This window comes from Chlorocebus sabaeus, chromosome 4 (assembly GCF_047675955.1).
Source record: "Chlorocebus sabaeus isolate Y175 chromosome 4, mChlSab1.0.hap1, whole genome shotgun sequence".
Lineage (NCBI taxonomy): Eukaryota > Metazoa > Chordata > Mammalia > Primates > Cercopithecidae > Chlorocebus > Chlorocebus sabaeus.
The window spans coordinates 14,213,902-14,237,940 of NC_132907.1; positions in this window are offsets into that span (position 1 = coordinate 14,213,902).

The following is a 24,039-nucleotide window of genomic DNA, read 5'->3' on the forward strand; positions in this document are numbered from 1 at the left end:
ACCTTTGAAAAAACACATACATAAAAAACTGGCTTCCTAGACCTTGTGGTTAGCAAATAGGTCTTGCCAATTTTGATAAATTAGTTGCAAATGAATCAGAAACATATGGGCTATATGTATTCATATTTTGAAATAGGGGAAAGGTGCTTGGAAAATGTAGTTAATGCCAAAGTTTAAATGTTTCAGAAATAGTCTGTGGCATTCTCAGAAAACAAAACATCTTCACTCTGTCAGCATTCTAACTTCAATGTATTTATATATTGCCATTTAGCCCTAGAAACAAATTAGCAGAAAGAATTATCTTGCAAAATAACCAATAGTTTTACTCAGTCATGAGCACCGACCTGGCTGGTCTCTATTACTCTTAGTCCATCACCCAGTCTTTAATGTTGATTTCCTTTTTTTTCCTTTCCATATTAAAATACAGAAATAGCACAAAGGTAAGTGGTTTAAACTTCAGTACATATCCATTCCCACATCTTCCCACTGGTTGGTAGGCATTAATAAATGCAAATAATATATGTAATTCTGCATATATTTTTCAATGTATATTCTTGGAAAAACAACCAATAAAACACAAAACTATTATAATGCTGAAATATCACAGTATAGAACTTGAGTCATAATTGTAATTGCACAGCTAAGAAGACATTATATAAATAATATTATTTTATTTGGTACATATCAGACTAGATTTTTTCCATTTGAATTTGCTTTATTATTGAGTTGCTATTACTGTTCAATGTTAAGCTTTATTTTTGTGCTCAATAAGGGGTTATTTTTATGGTTATGGACTACAATGAAGCAAAACCAAAAAACGAGCAATCAAATGAAACTCCAGTGTTTTCATAAATTCATTAAGACAGTCACTCAATATACTAAAGGAACAAAAAACAATTCCCCACTCATCAAGCTGGCTACCAGGATTCACTGGTTATATGTCTGAATGTACTAACCAGTTTGATCAAAGCAGTTCATCCTCCTCAAATGTCTAATACCCCCTTTTTAGACACTTTGCAAATGGAATGAGTCTCAATCTCTAAGTAACATGATAGCAAATTGTCAAAAAGATTTTGCTGTTCAGTGTTTCCGGAAATGGAACTCTAGAGCTACTTTAATAAAGCCTTTAAAATTGGAGATAACTCAATAGGTCTGAAAAAAAAGACTCTCACGAAACAAGAAAATAATACCAAAAAAGGATTTATGTAAAACAGATATTAAATGTATAGTGCCATATAAATTCTAGCGAAGAAAATCCATTCTGACAGCGTACAATGTTATATTGATTAGAAAAGTTTTGGAACATTACCAAGGTCCATGAAAGGCATGGGAAATAATTTCAAAAGAAAGGGGAAAAATTTAAAAATACTCTTTCCCTCTATATTGAAGAATATTACAGCATAATAACAGAACAAAGGTTTTTGGAAAGTTGCCATATGTTCCATGGAAGAAGAAATAACATGCAACAGTAAGTGTAATTATAGCAGATACCAGCTCACTAATGTTCTATTCCCATTGTCAAGTGATTTAAAGTACCCAAGAAGTGCCAATGCAAACTAATTTTCTTGAATTTGCTTTTTACTTTTGTGTATAAAGGAATGGTATATTGCATCTGATTAAGAAGTCTGACTTTTCCTCTTTTTTCCATCTTGCCTGACACAAATAAGGTAAAAAATGAAAGGAGATGGCTTCTATGACTACTCACTTGAGAGGTTCACAGCCTTAAGCTAGGCAACACAAATCAGTTTATAAAAATGTATCTGGCAACATGGATGTGCTTGGGGGACATTATGTAAAGTGAAATAAGCCAGGCACGGAAAGACAAGTACCGCATGTTCTCACTCATATGTGGGAGCTAAAAAAGTTGATATCAGAGAAGTAGAGAGTAGAATTGTGGTTACTTGGGAAGGGGCATCGGGCACATAGCCAGAGGTTGGTTAACAGAAAGCAATTATAGCTATATAGAAGGAATAAGTTCTAGTGTTCTATAGCGCTGTAGCGCTAGTGTTCTATAGCAAATATAATTAATAATAATTTACTGTATATTTTTAAATACCTAGAAGAGCAGATTTTGAATGTTCCCAACACAAAGGAATGACGGGTGTTTAATATGATGAATATAGTAATTTGCCTGATTTGATCATTACATGTTGTATACATGTATTGAAATATTACACTGAACTCCATTAATATGTGCAATTATTATGTCAATGAAAAATAATAATAAAAGCAAAAAATGAGCACAAAGAAATGTATCTGAATTCAGCTTAAGAAAAGGCTCAGTCTTATTTAAGTAGATGAATGAGGTATACTTCTACAGCAGTGGTCCTCAAACTTCAGTGACAGAGAATCTTCTAAGGAGTTTGTCAAAATGCATTCCCAGGCCTCTCCTCCAGAGGTTCTGATTCGTGGGTTTGGGATGGCACTCATTAACCTGCACGTAAACCAGAGCCTCCAGTGTACCTGATACAGGATGGTTCTCAGACCACAATGTTGACAATCTCTGTTCTAGAACCCTAGAACCCACACCTTCCTCCCGTTCTTCTCCTCTCCTCCAGGTGCTGGAGGATCGGGGTCCTGATGGAACTCTATTGGACCTCTGTGAGGGAAGGGAAAACATTTGAGAACTACTTCCACAGGCTTACTTTCTTTTCTTTTCTTTCTTCTTTTCTGACCTAAATGCAGAAGGAACAATTAACTATACCCTTCAGTCTGCAGTTCATGGTACATAATAATCATTGTTGAGAGTAAAGGATTTCCTTCCCTCCCTACCTCCCTTCTTCCTTTCTTCTCCCCTCTCTTCCTTCTTTAGCTATTTCGTTTTATCTCCATTCCAGTTAATCATTTTTCCCTATCCTGTAGTCAAATTCTCTAATGCTTTTATTGCGAATCTTGTGTTAGTGTGCTTTTCTTACAAAATAAGTATTGCTGCTTTGCATGACTATAAGTAAATGGGTTTGTGTTTTACTTATTGTCCCTAAGCACCATGGTTGTGAGATACATTCATGTGTTGCCATGTATATATTGAATCTGTTGTTTCTAACAGCTACAGCCCTGGTGTTTATCTACCACATTATTACTTGATAGACAACCAGGCTGTTCCATCTCTTTGCCACCACATATAATGCTGCAATGCATATCCTTGTATGCATACCCTTGGATCTCTGTATGAACCTCTTTGAGATGTATATCAAGAACAGAATAGATGGAGGTTTTCGGTCTAAAAGAACATCTCTGGATCACTCAAAACCACCCCAGCCGTATTTGCCAAAGTCTCATTTTTACAACTCTAAAAAGAGCATGGTATAGCTTGGCTGGGATGTAGGAATATGTGTGTTTATTCTACTTTCATGTGCTCAACACTTTACTGAGTATTTATTATATATTTGATGATATAAAAATAAATAATTCATATCCTTCATCATAAGTGTGTGTGTGTGTATATATATGTGTCCCATTTTTACAGACTGGGAAAGTAAAGCTTGAGCTCATGAAACTAGTAAATGACAGTCAAGATTTGAGACAAAAATCTGTCTAATTCCAAATCCTCTAGAAAGAATAAAATAGGGAGAATATTGTCTCTACAGGAAAAACATTACCTTGCTCTTTTGAGAATGTGAAATGAGGGAAAATAATATTTTTTCCCAGATACTTAATACTTATAGCTCTTGATTGGTTGGCAGAAAATAGTTCCTTGCCAAGGTGAGTCTCCAACCCAAGACATATGACAGGGTGTTTTCGTGTTCTAAAGAGAAGATGGGATACTCTGTGAGCCAGACCAGTGGTCTGGGTGGAAGCTGAGCAGGAAGGATGTGGCAGCAGAATCTTTTAAGGGAAAATATCTCCTTCAAGCCACCATCTCTTCCTTTTCTCAGTACTTTATTTAAGACAAGCTCCAGCATAAGGTGGACAGGCCACAGAGCAGCCTTATGAGAACGAAGCAGCCCAAATGATTCCCATATGATCATATGCTGGCATAGGGAAGAGTTAAAGGGGCAATGACCACTTCCAGTTTAAGAACTTTTAAAGCAGTGGGGCTCAACTTTTTCCAGTTTGATATAAGGACAAAAGCATTTTGATACTGTGTTACGACAATGGCTGTTGTTTTTTAAGTTTCGAGTGAAATGTATAATACCAAAAGCTACAATGAATTTAGTAGTACTTTAGCTTGTATCTAAACATTTTTACAAATACTAGCATAGTTTTATTTTTAAAAATTTTTTATTTCATTTTATTATTTTTTGCTAGCTGCTGGGCGTTTGTTTTCTTCTTGGTGCAAGGCAGATTGTTACAGGATATCAGGTAAGCTTGATGTGACTTGGATAGCGAAGAGTGGAGTGCTCTCAGCTTCCTTTTTGATACTTTGCTCTTTGACATAAAAATAACCCAACTGCTTTCAGTTCATTACAGCCTGCCTAGTCTAGGGCTGTGATGGGCCTAGGACCTCCAGAAGTGGGTCATGCCTCTCTCTCAAGGCTTCCTTAGCCAGGTCATGGGTGGACATTCTGCTGGAACCCTGGGGAGATCCCGAGTGCTCTGAGAACTCTAATACTGTGGCCATGAATAGGAGTGTAAATTTCTCAAAAAGTAGCTTGCTCACCAGTGATTAGGACCAGCCTTGGGGAGACCCTGGTGATGGTAGGGGGATGATATCCCCAAATACTCAGCACTTCCACAGAAGCTGTTGGTGGAAGTGGAGCCCAGTAGCATTTGGAGTAGTCATGCATGAGCAGGAGTGAGCCACTGGAGGGGATGGCTGCTATGTTCCTGCTGGTGGGCTGATGGAAACACTGGCACACCATCATGGGTGGCAGGGACAGAGATGATAGGCCATGGAGTTTGCAGAAGACACCACAGAGGCTACTTCATGACCAAGATGCACATGTGTGTGTGCTTGGGATGCATATTTATTTTACTACAGTATATGCTATTCTTTGCCTCTACAGCTTAGAGCCCATGGTCAATCCTGGGTGAGTATTTGAATTCCCAAACCTGTAGAATTACTTACTCTGTTCACCAGTCCACAATAGATCATGTCTGGGAAACCACCATCCTAAATGCCCCATATCTATACCACTAGTTGGGCACTTAACATGCCATCTTGTATTCTCAGGTTATATCTTATATTTTCTGTTAACATTCCTCCTCTTCTTCATCTGGATTGTACACTCTCTAAAAGGAGAGATCATGTATTGCATTTTAATGTCCATGGAATGAAGAACAGTACTTTGCAGAGCCTTGTTAAATAAGGAGGGGTAAAAAGATTTATTAAGTAACCGTTTTGTGCCAGGAATTGTGATGGGTGCTTTATATTTATTGTGGACCTTCAGGTTGAATCTACAGTCTAATCCCATCACGGTAACGCACCCATTTCCTTGCCTATGATGGATTCTGGCACCTAGGCTTAAGTCAATCAGAGCATTGCATTCACCTAAGGACTCCTTCGATTATGGCTGGGCATGAGACCTAAACTGGGTGTTCAGATTGAGAGGAAATATTTTCCCCATTTCTGGGGAAGGGTTTAGCCATGGGCAACTGATTAATGGAAGGATCTAGAACCTTGATGTCATTGAGTCACCTAATCAGTCAACCAAGCCAAAACCACTTTACAACAAATATCTTCTCTTTAGTCCTCATACCCATCACTCACTTTTCTCACCCCACTCTCTGACCATACTAGGGCTGTGATGGGCCTAGTATGTGCTGTTTTGGAACACCCTGTTGAATGAGATATGAATGGTTTACTCTTTAAACTATTTTGAGTTCTGTTTTCAGTCCCTTATAGTAAAAAAGTTATACTGATTATATAGTAAAAAAGTTATACTGATGCATATATACACATGCATCCATATAGATATATTTCCCCTATTCTTCTGTAGGTATTAATGATGCATATATTATCTCATATAAACCTTTGAAGAAGTTAAGGTAGCTTTATTATCTCCATTTTGCTGTAAGGAAGCCAGGACCCAGAGAAATGGGGTGTCCAGAATAAGGACACAAACTTGAAGGAAGCTTAGTTATTAAGTTTAGAAATTGATTTATATTTATTAAATGCTCTATTATAGTAGTACTGAGTTCATTTAAAAAAATTTATAGGGCCAGGCATGGTGACTTATGCTTGTAATCCCAGCACTTTGGGAGGCCGAGGCAGGTGGATCACAAGGTCAGGAGATCAAGAACATCCTGGCCAACATGGTGAAATCTCGTCTCTACTAAAAATACAAAAAAAAAAAAAAATTAGCTGGGCATGGTGGCATGCACCTATAGTCCCACCTAGTCAGGAGGCTGAGGCAGGAGAATTGCTTGAACCCAGGAGGTGGAGGTTGCAGTGAGCCGAGATTGTGCGGCTGCATTCCAGCCTGCATGACAGAGCAAGACTCAGTCTCAAAAATAAATGAATAAATAAATCATAAAAAAATAAAAAAAATTTATAAAACATATTTCACATACTTTTTTTTTTTTTTTTTTTTTTTTTTTGAGACGGAGTCTCGCTCTGTTGCCCAGGCTGTAGTGCAATGGTGTGATCTTGGCTTACTACAAGCTCCACCTGCCAGGTTCATGCCATTCTCCTGCCTCAGCCTCCCAAGTAGCTGGGACTATAGGTGCCCACCACCATGCCCGGTTAATTTTTTGTATTTTTAGTAGAGATGGGGTTTCACCGTGTTAGCCAGCATGACCTTGTGATCTGCCTGCCTTGGCCTCCCACAGTGCTGGGATTACTGGCGTGAGCCACCGCACCCAGCCTCAAATACTTTCTTAACCAAAGATTATAATCAGAAAATATGTTCATTTCACCTTGCATACAGTTTTTAGTTAGTACCTGGATGCAAGGCACATTTTCCTCTATCATTTAATCACTCTTGATCTGAGAAGATTCTGACGTAAACTAGATCATATAAATGGAGGAACCAATTTGACTTCTCTTAAAGGACACCCCTGGGATACATTCTAAGAGATTTAAAGGAAACTGTTTTATTTAGAAGTAATTTCAAACTTACAACAAAACTTGCATGAGTGGTATAAAGAACACGCCTATATGATTTACCCAGACTCTCTTATTGTTCACATTTTGCCCACTTTGTCATCACATCACACCTGCCTCTCTCTGCACACACAATTACATATTCTTAAACAGTTCAGAAAGAAGTGTGTGTGTGTGTGTGTGTGTGTATACATATATTCTCACATAATTCAGACCTATTTGAGACGATGTTGCATACATTATGCCCCTTCTAAATACAGTTGACACTTGAACAACACGTGTTTGAACTACACAGGTCTCTTTATACATGGACTTTTTTCCAACTAAATTCAGTTTGAAAATACAGTATTTGCAGGGTGTGAAACCCATGTATACAGAAGGCTGATGTTTCGTACACTCAAGTTTCATGGGGTTTACTTGAGATGTGCATATGTTCTGCTTTTGGTGTACATGAGCGGTCCTGCAACCAATCCCCTACATACACTGAGGGACAATTGTACTTCAGTGTGTATCTCCTAAGAACAAGAATGTTCTCTTATATAACCACAGTAGAGTTATCTACTTCAAGAAATTTAACATTGAATACTTTACCCTATAATTAATATTTCAATTTTTCAGTGATCTGATCATGTTCTTTGCAGCATTTCCCCCTCTATATGGAATCCACTCTAAGATCACATATTACATTTAGTTTTCATATCTCTTTAATTTTCTTTAAGCTGCAAGAGTTCCTCAACTTTTCAGTGACTAAGACTTTTATCACATCACCATTTGTGAAACCTTCAGCCTCTCTCCCCTTTTAAATAAAATGCTCCTGATTTTTTTCTGATGTTTCCTCATGATTAGACTTAGTTTATGTGTGTTCTGTTGGAAGACTACCTAGATGAGGTCATGTCCTTCTTGACATATTGCACCAGAGGCACCTAATGTCTGTCTACACCTCCTTGATAATTTTAATAGTGATCAACTCTTCAACGTATTATCTGATTTCTCCACTATATAGGAGAGAGGCCTGAATTTGAAAGCCAGGATTTGTCAAAGCACAAAGCACTACTGGCTGCTTCCTGTTGACTCATTCATCTGCCCTTACTGGGAACTTTAGTGGAGGCGTTATCTGCTACGACTCTAAGCAAAGAGAGTTTTCTTTCTCATGAGACCAAGGTCTGGGTAAGGGAGGTTACAGTCAAAAGGATTTCTATAGCTTCTGAATTGTTTTCAAATCCTAACAATTGGCCTCTCAGTATTCAGTTAAATTACTCTTAAGGGAAAACAATTTCATCAGTTTTTTAAACCTCTTCCCTTTCTAACTCACAGTGCTTTTAGGGTCTCTCAACTTTTCCTCCGTAAAAGAAGTGTCTGCTTTGTTTGTTCAGACCTGGGTGATTTGTTCCTAAGCAGCAGGCAAATTGCTTTGTTCTCAGAATAAGCTTGAGGAGGAGGGATCCCAGGATGGGACGGCAACCAGAGGGGGTTATACAACGGTTGGCTCCTCTTTCATATCATGGAGATCCCAGGAGCCTTAACAACTTGGTTCTAGTCCACACTGACAGCGCTGGAGGTCATATCTCTAATGTCTTTCACTTAATCTTTTTCTGGGGATTTTTCCTGTCCCAGGAGGTAGTTGGAAAGACAGCAAACTTTGGTCAGGCTTTGCAGGTGGGTCTCTTGGCTCATGTGAAATCTGGATGTAATAGATTTAAGTAAACAACTGATCTTAAAACCAGTCCAATTGGTGTTGTGTCAAAATTTATCCCAGGACTCAAAGACCTTTAGAGGGAGTAAACCCAAACTCCTTACCTGTAATTACATTCTGTTGATTTGTCTGAAGTTACTCCCCTTTGTCACTTCAGGTCTACACAAAACTCCGGAGACAATAATAAGCATTGTTGGTTTGCACAGTGCTGGTGGAAACGTGGGTGCAGAAAGGCAAACTTGTGGTCAGTGCATTTTATTGCAGGATACAAATCACACAGCCGAATCTGGCAACTATTAGGAGGCTGAAATAAGCACATATACTCACAGAACAAAGCAACCAAATTATGTGTTTAACATAATAATAATTACAAAAGCTCTACAGGCATCGTTTTGAGCTATCTGCTGCCATGAGTCCCAAGGGCTTCCTTCAACCATGGGGAAACTGAAAAAAGAACAGTGACAGGAAGCTGGGGCGGAGTGAGAGCTCAGCCATTAGTTTTCTTTTGTGTGTGAACAATTGTTTTGAAGTTTAAATGCAATATTCAGTGTATCATTTGTTGCCACAAATTATCCCTTGGATAGTTTACTATGAGTGCCAGCTTCTCTGGGGTGCCTTCTGGGTTTTAAAAGTGGTTCCATCAAACAATGATTATTATTCTTCAAAAAATTATCCAGAGTGGCTTATTACATGACAGACATGTGGTTTGAGTTTTGTTGTAAATGCAGAACAAAGGGTCTGACAGTGTTTCTTTTTGTTATCTGAGCTGTGTGGCTCTAAGGAAACATCAGATAGTTCATTATTCAAATGAGAATATTTTCTTGCCTTTCATTTCATTTTTGGTTTTATTTCTGTATATCCATGACATTTTAGCAAGCAAGCTGCCTCCCCTAGAAGAGCCATCTGCTTTGCTTTTCAACTGTGAAACCGTCTGAGAGAACGAATACCTTCTCCCTCATAGAAATACATATGGGGTGAGGGGAGTGGTGTTGTTAATTATATATATGATTATGCATGAATATATACATAGATAGGTATATATTTATGTGTATTTGTGTATGTGTGTGTGTGTGGTGTCTTTCTTTACTTTTTTCTCTTTTTAAAAAATACTAGAGCATAGATGTACAATCAAGGAACTTGGTCTCAATACAACAGCTAAGCAAAAATCTCCAACCCAACTTCCTCCCATGTCTCAAATCTTTCTCAGTTTCATTAGGGTATGAGTTCCATAAGCATGGGGACTTTGGTCTGTATGTTCATTGGTATATTCCTGGTGTATAGAAGAGTGTCTGGTATATAGTAGTTGCTAAAATAATAGTTGTTGGATGAAGTGGTGTGAATATCAGTGTTCCTCCTCAGTAAATTCTGTGTGTTAGGCACGTAACAGTCAGAAATTACTCTTCCTCACTGTGAATGTGCCTGTCGTTACTCTCACTCAGGCATGGTTATAATCTTTTGCTTGGTGCTAATGCACACTGTGCTAGAGTGATGGTTTGGGGCAGGACACCTTCTATGACTTGTATTACATTTTCTTACTAGATGACAAAGCAAAGATGCCTTGAGGCCATTTCCTATGAGTTGTCAGGCATCCCTGCCAACTCTGTAGGATTGCTTAAATTATCACCAGTGAGCATACATTTTGGATCCTGGCCTCAGGACTTTTTCTACATGAATATATTGATAGAAGAAATAGCAACCTATTATCTATTGAGATGACTAGTAGTAAACCACTACCATAACTCAGGAAATCTGTGAAAAATACCCTCCCACGTGTAAGTTAAAATGGCACAGCATAACTGGTCATGAAACAACAGCTATCAGACTAGCCTGATGTCCTATAACTGGAAATGGATTATCTGATTGCACCAAAGATTTCAGAAAGAGGCATGAAGTCAGGTGAGCTGGTTTTTGGGTTTCTATTGTGGAAAAGATTCATATTCACCTATTGGACCTCATCCGGCCACTCGTAGAGTAACTGAGAGCAACAGACTTTTTGTTCTTGACAGAGATACGTAGAATACAAAGGAAGAGACTAGAGATTATCCTCGATGTCAGTAAAGTCTATAGCTCATAGACATGAGAGCTAGAAACATATGACAATATTTTTTAGGAACTGTTCTATCATACGTTTTCAACAATTCTCTATTTACTACAGAACGGAATTCCCAATTATAAGCAAGTTTTGTAAAAATCTAAGCTAATTCTACCTACTCAGAATGAAGCTCTTTGCCTGTCCACAGCTACCCCTTGCTGGAACTGAGATAGAGAACACTCACCATTCACTGAACACCCACACCTTGATTTCCCTACTACATTGCTTTGAGGGGCATGCTGTCATCTCTGGTGGCCGAAGTTCCAGGAAAGGGGCTGATGCATTCCTCTTTGGACATACTAAATATGAGGTATTGATGGTGCAACCAAGGGTGAATTGTGCATTAAAGAGTTGGAGAGAGAGCTCAGCACTCAAGAGAGAGGTCTGGTTGGACACTGAGATTTAAGAGGCTTTCATCTAATGATCGTATGTGACGGTTTGAGGTAAATGAGATCATCTAAGGTGATTATGTACAACAAGAAGAGACAAGGACACTGCTTTTATAGGCTAGGCAGGGGCATTAGTACCAGTGAAGGAGATCGTGAGACAATGATCAGAATAAGGAAGGAGAAATGGTGTTATGAATAATTAAGCTAATATTTACTGAATGCCATCCATGTGGGAGAGCTCTGTTTAAGCATTGTGCATAAGGTAAATCAACGAATACAACAACCTTATAAAATAAGTTCTATCATCTTCATTTTTAAGATGAGGACACTAAAGCACAGAAAGTTCAAGTAACTTCCCTAAGACTACCAGCTAGAAGGTGGTAGGGTTGGAATTAAATTTATCTGATTCCAGAATCTTACCCTGGTGGAAAAAAGATGGCTTATAGGATGGGCAAGAAAGACCTTCAAAACCTTCTTTTCCTGGTTTCTCTCAGACTCAGGAAACTGAGAAGTCTCTATTTTCTGCAATTATCTCTACCTTAGTCCCATATAGTTAAGGATTAACATGGTTTGGTTATATCCCCACCTAAATCTCATCTTGAATTCCCCCATGTTGTGGGAGGGGCCTTGTGGGAGGTAATTGAATTATGGGGGCAGGTCTTTCCCATGCTGTTCTCATGATAGTGAATAGGTCTCATGAGATCTGATGGTTTTAAAGATGGGAATTTCACTGCACAAACCCTCTTCTTTTGTCTGCCACCATGTGAGACGTGCCTTTCATCTTCCACCAGGAGTGTGAGGCCTCCCCAGCCATGTGGAACTATAAGTCCATTAAACTTCTTTCTTTTGTAAATTGTCCAGTCTCGAGCATGTTTGTATCAGTAGCATAAAAATGGACTAATACAAGGATCTTCTAGACCACTTTGTCAGCCACCACTGAAACAGGCCTGAAGTATCTATAACGGTCCTTCTCTTATGTTCAAGCCAATTTGAATGGAAGGATATTTCTTTATTTCAGATTTCCTCACCAATTCATGCTGTATAATAGCATAAATTTAATAATAAATTTATTATTACTTTTCATTTAAAAGTCACCAAGTGGCCAGGCATGGTAGCTCATGCCTGTAGTCCCAGCACTTTGGGAGGCTGAGGTAGGTGGATGACCTGAGGTCAGGAGTTCAAGACCATCCTGACCAACACAGGGAGCCTTCATCTCTGAAAGAAATATATAACTCATGAATACTAACGGTTTATGTTTTTTTAGTCATACAGTTCAAATGCCCTCTACTAATTTTAAACAGAATCTGGATTTTAAAGGAGTAAAATTCAAAAGAAAACAGCTTGAAAGTGCTTCACTAGAAACACCTGTCCATTAAAATAATAATAATAATAATAAGCCCAAAGTTCAATTCTCACCTGGTTCAAAAAAACATTTGAATTCACCATATCATGTGTCGGATTTTAGAATGGAGTAGGTGGAGAAACAAGGGGAAAACAGCAACATGTGTAAGTGATCACCAAAAAAACAGCCCGTTTCCAACTGAAAAAAAACATGGCTTGTACATAGGTCACAGAACACATTGGACCAAACCAAAGTGCCAAGTCACAACTTAAAAGAAAAGAATCCATGAGGGACCTTCGCGAGCAGATGGATTAGAAAGGCTAAGTTTCACTCATGAAGACTTGAACCTAGGCTATCTGAAATAGCAAGTCAACAACATTAATACTAATCATAAGACTCTGAAAACTACAGTTGGGGGATTAGGCCAAATGGAGAAGCAAAGGACTGAACAAGAGAAGGGACTTTCCACAGAATTAATGAAAACAACTATCTGGTAATGAGGGGGTTGCTTCTTTCTGCTGGAGTGAAATTCCTCTACAATGGTTTTCCTTTGTGGCTGCATTTTCTACCACTAGTAGGAGTACCTTCTGAAGAGAGTAAGTCCAGTTCACTATTGAATCTGCATTCAAAGATGCCAGGAAGCAGGTAAAAGTGTTTTTTGTTTGTTTCGTTTTGTTTTGTTTTGTTTTTGAGACAGAGCCTCATTCTGTAGCCCAGGCTGCAGTGCAATGGTGAGATCTCGCTCACTGCTACCTCCACCACCCGGGTCCCAGTTCAAGCAATTCTCCTGACTCAGCCTCCCGAGTAGCTGGGATTACAGGCACGTGCCACCATGCCCAGCTAATTTTTGTATTTTTAGTAGAGATGGGGTTTCACCATGTTGGCCAGGCTGGTCTTGAACTCCTGACCTTGTGATCCACCCACCTCGGCCTCCCAAAGTGCTGCGATTACAGGCGTAAGCCACTGCGCCTGACCGAGAAAAGTGTTTTGTAATTGAATCACATGAGACTATGTGGAAAGAAGTCTGGCTCAGTGAATTAAAAATTTTCATTGGTTATCTTCCTATAGTAGAGTGTTTCCCATTGAACACACCTTTATTGGCTATCTTTTCCTAATAATGTAGCCAAAGTTGGTCAAAATAAAGAATTCTCATGTTAGCTTCATTGGAATGCTTGGTCCAAATATTTTCATTGCCTTTCAATTTTATCAGCTTGCCAGCACATAAGTAACCCACAAGCAGCCCACAACCCAGGACACACATCTGTCCAAAAAATTATCTGCTCTTTCTTCTATCTAAACAATAAGAGTTCTGGTAAGGATCACATATTTGGTTACTGATAAGTCCTTTGTTTTATGCCTTACAGGCTCTGTAACCCCTATTGGATCAATTTACATGTGATGTGGAAGAGGAGAAAGAGTGGAATGCTGCCATAATCAGTCTTGGGTGACCAGAGAGGAAGGAATGGTAAAAAAAAATCAACAAAAATAAATATAGAGCTCTTACTCCATGTGAGACACTGCCTTTGACATGGTGGGCCATAGAAACAACATTAGGATCAAGTTCCTGTCCTTAGGAATCTCTCAGTCTAAGTGGAGATTATAGAAATACAGAGTCATCCCTTGAAGCCTGTATCTGTATTTTGAATGAGTACATAACAAAAGGCCGAAGACTTAGCACTAAGGACCCTGAATTAAGAAGTGACATCCGCCACTACTCTCAGTTGGAAGGGAACGAAATTCATAAGGGACACATGAGAATGTCCCCAGATCTGGAAGAAAAAAAAAAAAAGCTAATATTTGATGAGTTCATACTAAGTGCCAGGCCCATGTGCCTTACACGTAGTAACCCATTTAATCCTCATGATAGCCTATAGGTGATTGCTGTCGCCATTTCTATTTCACAGATTTGGAAACTGAAGCAATGACATTAAATAATGTGGCCAAGTCAGGCAACTAATAAGCAGTAGATCTGGGATTATCTCAAGGCTATATTAGTGCACCCAATGGTGCACCTCAAATGACCAAATGGGTCACTGACAGTTCCACAGTGAGAAGGAACTGGGAATTGGTATTAGAACTCATTGTAAAGCCTGTGAATTTTCTTTAAATAAATGCATATGTAATACTCAAATACATAAAGGAAGGTTCTGTGTGCTTCCTGACAATAAGGAGACCAGATAATTTGTACAGAGACTCTTCAATGGATGAACAGCTTGAGTTCCAAAAAATCTTTCCCCTTTTATTTTATTTTTTTTTTATTTTTCTTTTTTAGAGACAGGGACTTGCTCTGTTGCCCTGGCTGGTCTTGAACTCCTGGCTTCAAGCAATCCTTCCACTTCAGCCTCCTAAAGTGCTGGGATTACAGCTTTGAGCCACTGCACCCGGCCGTCCCTTTCATTTTTACATACAAAGGACCATTATATAAATTAGTTGTGCTTTTGTTCTGATGCATAGTTACTTTGTGTCTATGAAAGACGGTACATTGAAAAATTTTTAAGCATTAAATGTTTGGCTTACAAGACTTCAGAATCTGGAAGCATCATGTGTACAGAGGAGATGAAAAACTTTCAGGTTGAAGGAAGGTCCTTGATCAAAAGAAAGGGAAAGTAGTGTTTACATAAGTAAGAGGGATATTCCAAATGGAAATTTTGTTTAGGTGAAGAGCCACTAGTAGTACAATGAAGTACAAACCCATTTATTCAACCAGGGCACAGAACCATTTGCATTATACGTATCTGGCTAGGGGAGGTAGTCAGTGAAACCCATTAAACAGTGCTCAGAAGAAACCATCCAGCCCAGTACAATGAAAATGTACTTTTCAAGACCCAGTGATCTATCCAAACATATTTTAGATGCTGTGAGAGAAGAATGCCATCATTCCTACTCAAGTAGACTACATTATTATTTGGGAAAGAAAACAAAAAGCATGCAAAATAAGAGCATGAGATGCTGACCACAGTCCGGGAGTTAAGGAAGAGATTCAAGGAACAAACACCTTCCTGACCTGAGTTTTCTGAGAAAATGGAGCTGGAGCTTGGTAACACTCATCAACAGCCCAAAGATGGACTTTTGGGACTTTGCCTGAGAGCCTGTGGAGAAAATCAAGACCTGGGCTGGATAGTTTCTTCTGAGTACTGTTTAATGAGTTTCTCTGACTACCTCCCCTAGCTAGATACATAGAACGCAAATGGTTCTGTGGCCTGGTTGATTAAATGCTTCATCAGGCAGACAGGCCCCTGGGAAATGTATGCAACATTTTATTGCCTTTCAAGGCAGTTGTTTCTCATTGTATAGATGCGCCTGAGTGGATAAATAATCGAGAGTTTCAATGCCAAAGGCTAATTTGCCCTAGCTTTGGAAATGCCTCTTTCTTTCTTTTCTTTCTTTTTTTTTTTTTTTGAACCCCTAAGCAGCATGAATTATACTGATAGTTTTGCATGTTTCTGGCTGACCACCAAGGACCCCCCTTCCAGGAGGATGGGAAAGTTGCCGGATGAAGTTTTCTCACAGAATTTACCACTGACTATAAAGTGAAATTGCTACAGTGAATAATCATCTTTCCTTGTGCAATCTTAATTGAGTTGGCAACATGTGTAATTACCATGATGGCAGAGGAACCCTGTGATGTTGAATGAAGGACGAGTTTCTTTGGCTATCTGTAGAAAGCCTCAAAATACGTTGTCTTCTTAAAGGCCCGACCACCATTGAACTCTTTTGAGCAGAGGTACATTTCACTTTGCTTGGATTTACCAGGGCTTTCAAAATTCAGTGTTTTCATGCCTTGGAAATAGGTATTTTTGGAAAGTGAATGCTTGCAGGTTAAGGGGATTTGTAAACTTTCTTTCAAGTGCTATTCCTAAGGTTCAAACATGTAAGTCCATCAGTGAGTTGCAAATCACTGTAATGCAACACTTATCCAATTTGCAAGGATGTTAGTTAAAAACAACAACAACAACAACAACAACCAACTCTCTCAAGGGGAAAAAGAAGCTTCACAGTGAGTCTGCCCAGGGGTAAATTATAAAGATCTCCCACGAACATCAGAACTACATAAACTGAAGTGTAATTACCACCTAAGTAGGAAAATATAGTCTTTGTTTTTTACCTTTTCACCAAAAGACTATATACTCCTAGAAGTTCATGAAAGGTCATTGGCAGAACCTAACCTTTACTTTATTGAAACTACCAAAGCTAAATTATACATGTTTTTAACAGCCTGCTGAATGCTATGCCAAGGCTGCTTTACAAATGCCTGTCATCAGTGAAACCTCAAGTCAGTGTCAAATCCTTGCAAATAATAGTAACAAAGTTCTTCAGTCAGATGCCTATGACCAGAGATGGGTTTCATTATTTTCCCCTCTGACTTCTCATAACTGGAGGAAAGCTAGGAGAGAATATGATATTGCAAAAATAAGCCCTGAAAAGTGCTTTGCCTCTTCCAATAACTGATGAGCTAGATTATTGCTGTAAGTACAACTGTTCACAAGAATATATTATACATGCGAAATCTATATTAACTTATTTAAGCTTCCATGGTATCATTTAGTAAGTTACAGCTATCAGGGACTCTTGGTATGCATTTTCTTTTATCTGGATAAATAGGAAATGGTAATATTGCTCAAGGTAGTGTGAGAGAGCTGAATATTCTTGAACAGTCAGTAAAGGTCAAAATTGGGAAACAGGAATTTGTTTATACGATCCTTTCTGTGGCTAGCTCTCTTGCTAGCAGGCAATTCAATACTTTCTGGGAACATTTGTGTGCTAAAGAAGCATGTTTGTATGCATCCATTTTTGTACTTCCATTTGCTTAGCATGACTTTTGTTTGGTAGCTGAGAGTGCTCAAGGACATTAGGCTTTATTATTGAATTTATTCAGTCCCCAGGGCTAGACCTCTAGGCAGATCCATGTGTGGACCTTTTTGATTTGCTTCAAATTATAATAGTGTTTAGGCAACTTCTACTTCTCTTCTAATGAGTCTGATGTGATCTGAGATATTGCTGGGTTGACTGGCCTAGTGGGGTCTCCTCTCTAAGAAGGTAGTTTGTGTAAAGTGGGGAATCAAGATCATCCTCTGTGTAGGAAATGAAAGTATGTTTCAAAGCTTACACTGTGGGGGGAACAAAACACACTGGGGCCTGTCAGGGTTGAGGGGTTGGGGAGGGAGAGCATCATGAAGAATAACTAATGGACTCTACACTTGGTGCCTAGGTGATGGGTGGATCTGTGCAGCAAACCACCATGGCACAAGCCTACACATCCTGCACATGAACCCCAGAACTTAAAATAAAAGTTGGAAGGAAAAAAAAAAAGAAAATGTAAACTACTAAGAAATGCCTGTTCTTCACATTTTAGATAAATAGTGGATCTGGGACAATAAGATCTGGTTTTGTTTCTTTGTTTGTTTTCCTCTGTAATTTAACAATGCCTGGAAGAGTCAATGCAATTTTATTAAAATTTCTATTTTAATGCCAAGAAAAAATTTCTTCTCTGGAAGCATGTAGTTCAATATCTCTTAAAAGCCAAAAAGGGAGAATGTGAAAAGACTCTTCAAACAGTTTTCTGTCTTTGCTAAGGTAACAACAGTGATAGTGACAATCATGATCATTATCTCTTTTATTTGCATAGGATTTTATAGTTCATAAAACACTTTCATATACATTATGTCATTTTCTAATATAACTAAAACCTTGCATAATACAAAATTAGCTGTTGCTTATGTCAAGGCATTTGTGGGTTATTAGAAGCTGTGAGCCAGATGTTATGAATGGTACAAAGAGTATATCTTGGCAATGCATAGAAAGGTCCAAACTTTTGTACACACTGAATGGCAAGACGATAAGAGGAAAATGTACCATAGCTTGCTTTACTGGAATAAAGAGCCCAAGGCAGGGTCAGGGCGAACAGAGGCATGAATACCTACTTTGGCTTTAGTACCTTATCCCAGAGATGGAAGGAATCCATTGGAAGTGGTTGCCTAGGAATCTACATGAGATGGGTATTGATGCCATGTCCAAGACAGGCAGGAAGGAGTACAGAAGTGCCTCTACTTATGAGCTTTCCACTTCTGAACTCTCATAACTTTATGAACAAAGCTGCTTACAAAATAAAAGCACTTCCACTGTGTTGTATCACCATCAGTTTCATTTATGAATTATTTCATTGATTCATAGATTCATTGATTTATTAAGCATTCTTTTCACACATAATTATTGTGCCAGGCACTCTGCTTGGTGTTGGAGACATACAGTGAAAAGGACAGACAAGGTGCCTGCCTCATACAGCTTTGTATGACATAGACAAAGAACAAGGAAACAAATAGCCAAACAAATACAGATTGTGATTTATCATAAAGGAAAATACAGGGCAATGAAGCAGAGAGACGCTTTGAACTTCTTTTTGAAACCACAGATCCCCAGAGCGGCTCTATTAAAGAAGTCTTAAAAACTGTGGTATGGAGGCCCAATGCGGTGGCTCACGCCTGTAATCCCAGCACTTTGGGAGGCCGAGGTGGGCGGATCATGAGATCAAAAGGTTGAGACCATCCTGGCTAACACAGTGAAACCCCGTTTCTATTAAAAAATACAAAAAATTAGCCAGGCATGGTGGCGGGCACCTGTAGTCCCAGCTACTTGGGAGGCTGAGGCAGGAGAATGGTGTGAACCCGGGAGACGGAGGCTGCAGTGAGCTGAGATCGTGCCACTGCACTCCAGCCTGGGCAACAGAGCAAGACTCCACCTCGAAAAAAAAAATTGTGTTATGGAAAATGTAACATCCTTTTGATAAACTCTGGGCTTACTTCTTCAAAAGTGTCATGGAGAGCAAGACCAAATGCTCAGGAAAAATGGTTAGGGCTGGGTGCGGTGGCTCATGCCTGTAATCCCAGCGCTTTGGGAGGCCAAGGCAGGAGGGTTGAGTGAAGCCAGGAGGTTGAGACCAACCTGGGCTACAAAGTGAGGGCCCCAATTTACAAAAAATTAAAAACAAAATTAGCTGAACATGATGGTGTCCACCTGTAGTCCCGGCTGCACAGGAGACAGAAAGATCACTTGAGCCCAAGAGTTTGAGGGTGCAGTGAGTGAGCTGTGATTGCAGTACTGTACTCCAGCCTAGGTGACACAGCAGGACCCTATCTCAAAAACATTGAATAAATAAAAAATAAATGGTCATGATAAAACAATAACATGGAAGTAAATGTATTTTTAGAGTACATTAAATACAATAAGGTATCCCCTTACAGAAGAAACTAGGTAGGTCAGTGTTAGAAAGTTGCTATGGCAGATAGCCCTTCTCTTTAAATAGCTTCTTTAATTTTTGAAAATAAGAATTGCTGCTACAGATTGTCTCATAAGGTTTTGTTATATAATTCTTCACCAATTAAAAAATATATTGAACAAACCTGTACTAGCTTGAAATATATTCTGATTTTTATTCTCCTTATTTATTTTATTAAGTCTTGGCAAAATGCTCTGTAATTGCCAGATGTTCTTGCAAGTCATATGAATATTCAATGCAATTTTTAAACGCTTTATCTTCCTTTAAGTATCGTGTGCTAACCAACTACACTACTGGAGCTTCTAAGGCTTTATCTTCAACTCACTTCTTATAAGGCTGAATCTAGAGCAAATCTCCCTTCTCTGCACCAACAAATTAGCCCACCTACATGGTTCCCAGGAGGGGACATCTATGATTATTGACACATTTCTTGCTTAATCAAACTGATCTGAATTTTGAATGTGTAAAAACAGAGATGGAAAAAATTTAGAATGCAAATGGGAGAATGCAAATTAGGGAAGAGGTGAATACTCAAAGGAAAATCAGCATGGTATCGGCAAAAGAAAGATGAGCAGATGCTGGACAAGGAAAAACAACAGAGTCAGGAAATAGTCAACTTATCTGTTGCAAGTCTCTTTTGTGCTCACAGTGGACAGTACTAATCAAAAAGAGGATTCTTTTCTGTTGAGCTTGGGGATGGCCTTAGAATCTTTTCAGCACATGACAGACAACCTCTGTCACTTTATCAGAGATGTCATATGGGGTCAAATCTATTTGCCATGGCAGTGTAAAGGGTATTGCTCACCCAAATGTTTCCCTTTTAACAGTTAATATGGTTTGGTTGTGTCCCCACCCAAATCTCATCTTGAATTGTAGTTCCCATAATTCCCACGTGTCATGGGAGGGACCCAGTGGGAGTAATTGAATCATGGGGTCAGGTCTTTCCCATGCTGTTCTTGTGATAAAATAAGTCTCACGAGATCTGACAGTTTTATAAAGGGGAGTTCCCCTACACAAGCTCTCTGGCCTGCTGCCATGCAAGACGTGACTTTGCTCCTCATTTGCCTTCAGCTATGATTATGAGGCCTCCCCAGCCATGTGGAACTGTGAGTCAATTAAACCTCTTGGGTATGTCTTTATTAGCAGTGTGAGAACAGACTAATACAACAGTCTTCCAAGTCTTAACTTGAAACTGTAATGTAGGAATTGGAGGCAATAATTTAGGAAAGATATTTAGGAAATATCTTCATTTTAGGAAAAGTGGGTTCATTTAGGAAACTGAATTTTAGGAAAAATGAAGTTGTTTTGGCACAGGGATTATCATTTGTTTTTCTTGCTCCCCAAATCTAGGTCACCAACTTGAACAGACCCTTCTTGCTCTGTCCCAAGGACAAAGAAGATGGCTGGTGTGTTCCCCTCTGTGAAGAATTTGCTGGCATTTGAAAGAAATGGTCAGTAGAAGATTCACTGGATGGTGAAATTCTTTGTGCCTGGGATGTGTTCAGTCTGTTATTCTGCTGCACTAGGAAAGAAGGCCCAGGGTCTTATTTCATTCTGGAGCTTTTTGAAACTTTTTACTCTGTACTTTAATTTTGGCAACCTTGGACTGATGGGGTTTGTAGATATTAATTATCAAATTGTTATGTATTAGCTGATATTCTTTCAATTCAATAAGTATTTTAAATCCTTTGTGATGTCCATTGAATATGTTACCGGGAAACTGAAATAATATTTTCAGTCTTCCTCTTTTTTCTCCACAAAATAGAAACAAGAAAACTATACATAACTGATAGTTATTTTCTCTCAGAAATTCGTATATATTATTTTTAAGGGCTTCTGTAAATGTTTGAACTGAATGCAATTTAAAAAATAGAAATCTAAAGACCAATACAATTTTATCTCATAAGATTTTTATTTTTGACCTTTAAGTCAAGAATGAATATCTCTATATTAGCTGCAAATGGATTTAGTTACCTATATCTGATTCCATGTTAATGATATTAAACCCAACATAGAAATATTGCAATTGTGGGTGTGGTTTTTACCTAAGTATTCCCAGGAGCATTTGGGACCAGGCAGAATATGGAAATGTTAAAGATTACAGCTCAGGTGCTAAAGGTGAGCCTATAATTAACTAAATCAAAGTTCAGTGAAATAAACTCAAGATATTTATGGATGTTTATTAGTGACTCTAATGGATCCACTTTACTTACCAGGATAATTGGAGTATAGCAGTGTAAGAAGAGGTTTCAGTAGAAAGAAGCAACCTACTGTTAAAGACCAGTTGTTTACTTTGCTGATGGTTAAACACTGCTCTAACATAAAGGCAAAAAAATATTTGCTGTGTTTTCCTTTTTTCTGTTTAGGCTTAAAGGAAATGTAAGTAGCTGTAGTATTGTGATAGAGGAGACACCTAAAGTCATCAGTTTTAGGTAAAAGGCTAGCGAAGTGACTCCTGAAATTTTGCCTTGGAGGGGCTACAAATTACTATTATCCTTCTGATTCCAGTTGTGTGTATTATAAGTTTATTTTCTGCAACTTCGAGGACTTGAAATTTTCCTTAATGCATTTGTTCAACTTCTTTCCAAGAAAATTATGCTATTAATTACTCAGATCTTTATTTGTATTTAACTTATTAAATATATGTGTTAGGAATTGCTTAGTAGAGTATTATTTATGGTTACATAAGAAAAACACTGCTAATAAATATAACTAGGAAAGAGACAAGGCTGCTGGGATTCATCATATACAGCATATAGTCAAGGTATTGTAAAAGCAGTCATTTATCATATGTGACTGTATTTACATTTTTAATATTTGTATTGTCCAGAAGGATTTTCTTGCAAAAGAGTGGTAAAAGAGGCCAATAATCATTAATATAACTAGATAAGTTCCTTGCAGAAAGGCAGAAAAATGCTCGAGAAACATCATATGCTAAATTTTCTAGGAATTGTGGATAGCTGTGGATAGCTGGGTTTCAGCCAATTTTTGACAGCATATAAATAATTTGATATATATGGAAGAAACTTTGGAAAAGTTCAGATGAGCTTTTCCTCGGAGACGTGACTGCACAAAGCTGTGGTGCTGATTATAGTTCATTCAGTGAAAACAGATTCCCCCTTCCCAGCTTTATACTCCAGTAGTAATTACATGGGCTCCCAGAATGGGGCTAAAAATGAGGCCTCTTTTTATACAGTAACTTAGCTGTCACATCTGTGGCAGAGAATAGAGAAAACCATTGATGCGAGTTTGTAACAGGGTTCAAACACTTTTCAGGTTCACCAGTGTTTTTATTTTCCAATAGAATTTCGTTTGACTCCTGCCTACACTTCTATTGTTATCTCTCACTTCTGCTAGCCTCAGCCTGCTTTCTACATATACTCCACTCAAAAGACGCTGGAGCTATTCTGAAACGTGTTTATACAATTATTCACTGACCACATCTGTGTCTACACATGCAGTATGAAGTAAAGATTTCTCTCAATTATATTCAGACTCTAACAAAATGGCAAATTAGTTTGTTAGAATAACCACTTAATAACTTCGTTCTGCTCGTATGTGTGAATTTAAGGGCAAATAAAATTGATGCCTGAGAAACGTTTTGTGGAAGGAACATTTTGTGGGAGATGATTGTCAGGAAGGATTACTTAAGTGTTTCCCAGCATTTATACATTAAACCCACAGATGCTGGAGGCTGAGTGGGGTGGAGTAGATAAAGATCATGGTGATTGGATAAGCTGAGGAAATGGTGTGTACATTTTCACATGGTGAAAAAGCTGTGACATATCCTGTACTTAATGAATCTACTTCATTTTGCTTGATGTAACCATTCTTTAAAATATTTGATGAAGGAACCCTTGTTTTTGCCTTACATAAAAACTACAAACATGGCTGGGGGTGGTGGCTCACATCTGTAACCTGAGCAGTTTGGGAGGCTGAAGCAGGAGGATCTCTTAAGTACAAGAGTTCCAGACCAGCCTGGATAACAGAGTGAGATCCTATCTCTATTAAAAAATAATAATAGTTAAAAAATTAACAAAAAAAATTCTGAAAAATTAGTATTTTGCCAAACATACTTTCAGAAATACTAAACTGAACACACTCCTCATTTTACAGATGATAAAACTGACTTAAAGACAAAATTGCATGCCTAAGATCCCACGGTTAATTAGTAGCTTATGGGGCCTAAAAATCTAGGGCTTATGATGTTCTCAGTTTCAGTACATGATTCTCTACTTGTTCTACTTGTCTACAGCAGATAATAT